This window comes from Gossypium hirsutum, chromosome A02 (genome assembly GCF_007990345.1).
Source record: "Gossypium hirsutum isolate 1008001.06 chromosome A02, Gossypium_hirsutum_v2.1, whole genome shotgun sequence".
Lineage (NCBI taxonomy): Eukaryota > Viridiplantae > Streptophyta > Magnoliopsida > Malvales > Malvaceae > Gossypium > Gossypium hirsutum.
In genome coordinates, this window is record NC_053425.1 from 61,562,222 (window position 1) to 61,568,421 (window position 6,200).

Here is a 6,200-nt window from a genome sequence, read left to right on the forward strand (position 1 = left end):
CAAAGAATTACTACTAATATGTATGTATGTATGTTTTTTTTTTTAAGAACAAGTCAAATAACATAGAACTTTGCTAACTATTACAACGAAAAATAAAACATAGCTAAGCAATTAATTCAAATAAATCTTGACAAAAATAGGGATCAAATTAGGGGATTTCAACAATAATGGGTTATGGGCTTGTAGGTTCAAAGGGGTTCACTAAGGGTTAATTATGAGGGTAGGCTTTTTTGGAGTAAGTGGGTTAAACCTAAGTGCCTTTATTAACTCGACATATCAAATCAATGGTGTGGTCTTGCATGCATAATCAAGCAAGTTCTAGAATAATGATTCCATATTGTCGCACTCAAAGCAACAATAAAAATGTGCATGAAACAAATAATATATGCTCTAAAAGCTCAATATCTTACAAAAATTATGGCTTTTTGATGTTTAACCTGTGAATTTCAACTCAAGATAATACCTAAACTTGGGAAAGCAACCTAAAAATTTTTAATTCTCAAGAATCAACTTTTCATGCTTGATTCCTTAATTCCTTTAAAGTTTAAGCAGTCAATGCATAAATGCCTATGTTTTAATTCATGACATATCGATAAAAATCATAAATTAATCAAAGTTCATTCTAATAATGATATGAGAAGATTATTTGAGAATAAGACAAAATTTAGGGATTTTTCTGATAATGATATAAATATCCCCCCACACTTAAGATGTACATTGTCCTTAGTGTACAAAGATATATAATAGTGATATAAAGTTAATATTAGAAGAGAGAGGAAGAGAAGTGAAACTTCCTGAATGTTGAATGGAATCCTTGATTTGGATGTATGGAGAATAATCGGCCAAGGCAATGATAAGATTGGAGGAGGATACTCCCGTAGTGGTAGAGGTTGGGTTCCACAACCACTGTGGACAACAAAGAGGTTATTGTGGTGGTCGGGCAGGACATGGCAGTCATGGAGAACCTTTTCCAGTGGATTTTCAAGTTCCTAAGTGATGGTTAGCTTTGGAGCTCTTAATAACTGTGAAAAAATCAAGAACTCTTTAGGAAATATAAAGAAGCATAATTACTCGTAATGAAATAGCCGAAACTATAAATTGTTCAATAAAATTTATAAAACCTAAAAATGAAATAGTATTAAAGGAAAATAAAATAAAAAGTACTTTAGAAAGATAAATAAAGATAAAAGTGAAAATAAAAATAAAAATAATAAATAATAAATAAAAAGTCTTTAAACATCGTCATCGCCGGATGGTTCGAGAGGTGGTGGTGGCGATGAGATGTGAAGGTGCAAACAAATCTGATGTAGAGTAGCATTAATGTGATCACAGCGCTAAAAACACTGCTGCTCGAATTGAGTAAAGCGCTCAGAGACGTCAGAGTATGAAGCTGCCGCATGAACTGGATGATGGATGGGTAGTGGTTGAGATGGTGGGTCCTCATGACATGGAGGGACATATCAGTAATGTCCTCTAGGTCCTCCTCCTCGACGGACTGGACCAGACGGTACTGGGGAGGGTCAACTCTACATCGTCGCTCGATCATCCTCATATGTAGCATACTCGATATGCCCTGTGGGGACATCTGACCAATGAGGGTGAGGGAAGATGCTTGCGCCGCCGTGTTAAGGAGGCCTAAATACCGCGCCAGGCGAGTCACATAAGGGCCGATGGATATGAATCCCTTCCTATACCACTCTGTCTGATGGTAAATGGCGAGGGCAATGAAATAGGCAAGGTCGAAGATGTGCCCATTCGCTATACTCCATAAAAAGAAGACGTCGTGAGTGTTGACGACGCCAGTGCCCTCTCATCGTCCTGTCAGAATGTGGGTCAAGATGGCCTGTAACTACCTCAGGGATAGTGCGAGGGCCGATGCTGTAGAGCGACTGGGGTCATAGGTGGCCAAGTCGGGGACTAAAGCACTCCAACACTTCAAATGAGAATAGTGGATATGGCGATGGAGGGTGTCAAGTTCGTTGTCTCCTCCGAATACAGCCCTAGTGTAATTCTAAACTCAGGTACGCTCAATTGGCGCACTAAACCGCCGAGACGGAATTGGACCGTTCCAGGATCATCGAACTGTGTCATGAAAACTTGAAGGTGGAAGGTCGAGCAGAGTTTGAGTGTGAGCTCAAGGTACGTTGGCTCGATGATCTCGAAAAAGAGGCCCCATGGGTTAGTCGTCAGAAGGGCTCGAATCGCATCAGCCAGTTGGATTTGTTCAAGTGCTGCCTAATCAATGCAGTGGCCCACACTTAAGGGTTCGGGCTCGTAGTATCTAAAATAGTTCCTCTTGTGGTCCTGAGGAAAACTAGAGGAATGGATGCCTGATTTTCGCGGTAGGACCCGACAATGATGCTGCTCCTTTACTCTTCTTCGAGGTGGGGATGGCGATTTTCTTGCCACGTGGATTTGACATGGTATCTGCAATGGCAAGATGAAGTTATAGAAATACCCCCAATAATAGCATGGAAAGGTATGTAAGCATGTTAAAATTAAAGAAGAATATTTCATGGGCATCATAGGCAAAAGGGAAGATGTACCAAAAAGTAACTAAATCCTAATGGAAAGATATATCAAGTCATTAGTAACAATGAGAACATGAGAATGGTGCTAAATGGAATACCTAGTGAATGAATGCATGTGGGATTGATAATATGTAATATGGTGTGGGTAAGCATGAAATCCATGGAAATAAGAGAAAAATGGATGAATGTAACATAATGTATCGACTAAAATGGCAAATTTCTAACAAAGAGCATAAGCATTACTATCATTAGAACCATGAATATTAAACAAAATAGTCAAATAACACAATAAAAAATCATAAAATTAGTAAAAAAAATTGAAGAGAATAGAGAGAAAAGAGTGAACAAACGCAATAGCTTGGTAGAGGGAGGAGCTTGGGTTGTCGATGGTGGTGCTGTGGTCAGCGCACTGGCGTGGCAGGGAGTATGTGTGAAAGGATTCTGGTGGCTAGGGTTTGATATTTGGGGAAGGGGATGAAGAATAGTGGGGGCTTATATAGATTTTGGGGCACACGACCATGGGACACGCCCGTGTGTATCGTGATTTTCAAATTTGGGTGCATTTGAAATTCAGGCCACACCCATGTTCTTTGGGCGCGTTGATACACACGGCCATGTTGCACGGCTGTGTTCTGCTTCTTTCATTTCTCCCACGCCTGTGTTAGTTTGACAGTGTCGACCACGGGTTGTAGGCACGGGCATGTCTCACACCCGTGTTAATTTATCAATTTCAACCACGGCTTCTGGACACGGGCATGGCGCACGCCCATGTTGTTTTGACAGTTTCGTTCGCGGCCATGTTGCACGGCCATGGAAATGTATTGAATCCCGTGTTAGGAAAAACTTTCACTCTGTTTTCACACGATTGTGTCTCCGCTCGTGGTATGAGCACGGCCTAAGGAATGCCCGTGTGCCTGGTCTTGTGGATTTGAAAAACCTGTGTTCAAGTACTTAGTTAGTGATTTAAATGTTAAAGACTAAAATTTAAAGAAGTTAACACTATTAGTGCTCGGGTTGCCTCCTGAGAAGCGCTTATTTATAGTCAAAGCTTGACTTTCCTCTCTTGTTGCATGGTCATGGTGGTGCGAGGAGTTTACACTCCTCCTTCCTGCTATCAAACTCAAAATAAGGTTTTAGACGGGTGCGATTTACCTTAAAGGTGCCGAATTTAGGATGAATTACCTCAACTGTTCCATATGGAAAAATGCTGAGTACTGTAAGAGGGATTGCTCCATTAGGTTCAGAAGTTTCAATATGAGGGTCTGCGCATCTAATAGTCCTTTGTCTCCAACCTTAAGTTGATTTGGTGAAACATTGAGCTCGTCATGGCGTGGTTTTGGTCTATCATGTGCTATTGGTTTCTGTGTCAGCCATTCATCTAGTTCCTCAATTTGTAGACTTCGTTCTTCATAGATGGGTTCTTTGTTATTATTTGAACAAGGCTCATGTATGCTTTTCAAACGTATTTCTTGCAAAGAAGGTTGCACCATATGGTCAGTATTAGTAGAATTTTGAGCTTGAAGAGTGATTGTTTCATCACCCACACAAAGTGTGAGTTCACCTGTACCAACATCAATTATAGTTCTAGCGGTTGCTAAAAAGGGCCTTCCTAAAATTAAAGGCACGTCACTATCCTCTTCTATGTCTAGAACAACAAAATCGATTGGGAATATAAATTTTTCAATTTTAACGAGTACATCTTCAATAGTGCCCCTAGGAAATCTAATTGTTTTATCTAAAAGAATTCTCATCCTAGTTTGTTTGGGTTTCCTAAGACCTAGTTGTTTAAACATTTTGTAGGGCATGACATTAATACTAGCCCCTAAATCAGCCAAAGCATTACTAACTTCTAAGCTACCAATTAAACAAGGAATCGTAAAACTCCCTAGATCTTTCAATTTGTTGGCCAGCTTATTCTGCAGAATGGCTGAGCAAACTGCATTCATCTCAACATGCGACGCCTCATCCAACTTTCGCTTATTTGCTAAAAGCTCCTTTAAAAATTTAACTGCGTTTGGCATATGTGAAAGAGCTTCGATAAATGGTAAGTTAATATGAAATTTCTTTAATAGTTTAAGGAATTTACCGAATTGTTCATCTGTGTAGTCTTTCCTTGTCGCATTGGGGTATGGCACCCGTGGTTTGTTCTCTTTACTTACCGGTTGCTGCTCACTGTGGACTACCTCACCTTTAACTTTACTTACCACCATTCCTTGCCTTGGTTCTGGTTCAGGTTCAACTAACCCTTCCTCACCTTGAGTGGCAATCGCGTTGAGTTGTTCCCTTGGGTTAGATTCAGCATTACTTGGCAAGCTACCTTGTGGTCATTCAAAAATTAGTTTGGTGAGCTGTCCTATCTGAGTTTCGAGCCATTGGATCGAAACTTGTTGATTCTTAAGTGTTGTTTCAGTGTTTTGAAAATGAGTTTCTGACACTGAGATAAACTTTGTTAGCATCTCCTCAAGGTTCGGCTTCTGTTCCTGTTGGTAAGGTGGTTGTTGAAAACCTAGAGGATGTTGTGGCCTTTGATTCCCTTAACCACCCCACGAGAAGTTGGGATGGTTCCTCCAACCTACATTATATGTGTTACTATATGGGTTATTTTGAGGTCTAGAATTATTATTACCCATATATTGAGCTTGTCCTTCTTCGATGCTAGGATTGAAAGGTTGATATTCTATGTGCGCTCCTCCTCCATTTGAATCGCACCTCATCACTAGATGTACCTGAGTAGAACCATAAAAATCGTCAATCTTTTTATTTAAAAGTTCTAACTGGTTAGATAGCATACTGGTTAGATAGCATAGTAACCGCGTCAAGGTTGAAAACACCGGCTGCTTTTGTCAGCTTTGTCCTCATAACTTGCCACTGATAGTTATTCAGTGACATCTCCTCTATAAATTCGTAAGCCACTTCAAGTTTTTTGTTATTGATAGTCCCACCAGCAGCTGCGTCGATAAGTTGACTTGTTGAGGGGTTCACGCCGTTGTAAAACGTTTGAACTTGAAACCATAAAGGTAACCCATGGTGAGGGCACATTCTCAATAGGTCCTTGTATCTCTCCCATGCATCATAGAGTGTCTCTAGATCCATCTGCACAAAAGAAGAGATACCATTCCTCAACTTAGCCGTTTTAGCCGGCGGAAAATATTTAAGTAAAAATTTTTCGGTCATTTGTTCCCAGGTAGTGATTGACCCTCATGGTAACGAGTTCAACCACTATTTAGCATTGTTTTTCAATGAAAAGGGAAACAACTGAAGGTGAATGGCATCATCAAAAATGCCATTGATTTTAAAAGTGTCGCAAAACTCCAAAAAATTCACCAAGTGATTGTTTGGATCCTCATCCTACAAACCATCTAACTGAACAAATTGTTGTATCATTTGAATAGTGTTAGGTTTCAGTTCAAAATTATTTGTAGCAATAGCAGGTCTAACTTTACTTGACTTAGCTCCTACTAAATTAGGGTTAGCATAATCATACATAGTGCGTGGAGCAGGATTCTGATTTACTGGATCAGCAGCAATCGTAGGAGGTAGCGGATTTTCCTAATTTTCAGCCATCTCCTCGGTTGTGGTGGAAATATCGTCCTCTTGCTCTTTATCTGTGTATCTTAGGCTTCGCCTTATTTCTCTTCGGTTTCTGTGAGCTGTGGGATCGATCTCACT

The 6,200-nt window shown here is 40.1% G+C and overlaps 1 non-coding gene across 1 annotated transcript; it reads left to right on the plus strand.

Moving 5' to 3' along the window:
* Window positions 1-5,550: 5,550 nt before the first annotated feature.
* LOC121216918 (small nucleolar RNA R71) lies at window positions 5,551-5,657 on the plus strand. The gene has a single exon (XR_005913133.1). It is a non-coding gene; the product is annotated as a small nucleolar RNA R71 (small nucleolar RNA).
* The last annotated feature ends 543 nt before the right edge of the window (window positions 5,658-6,200 follow it).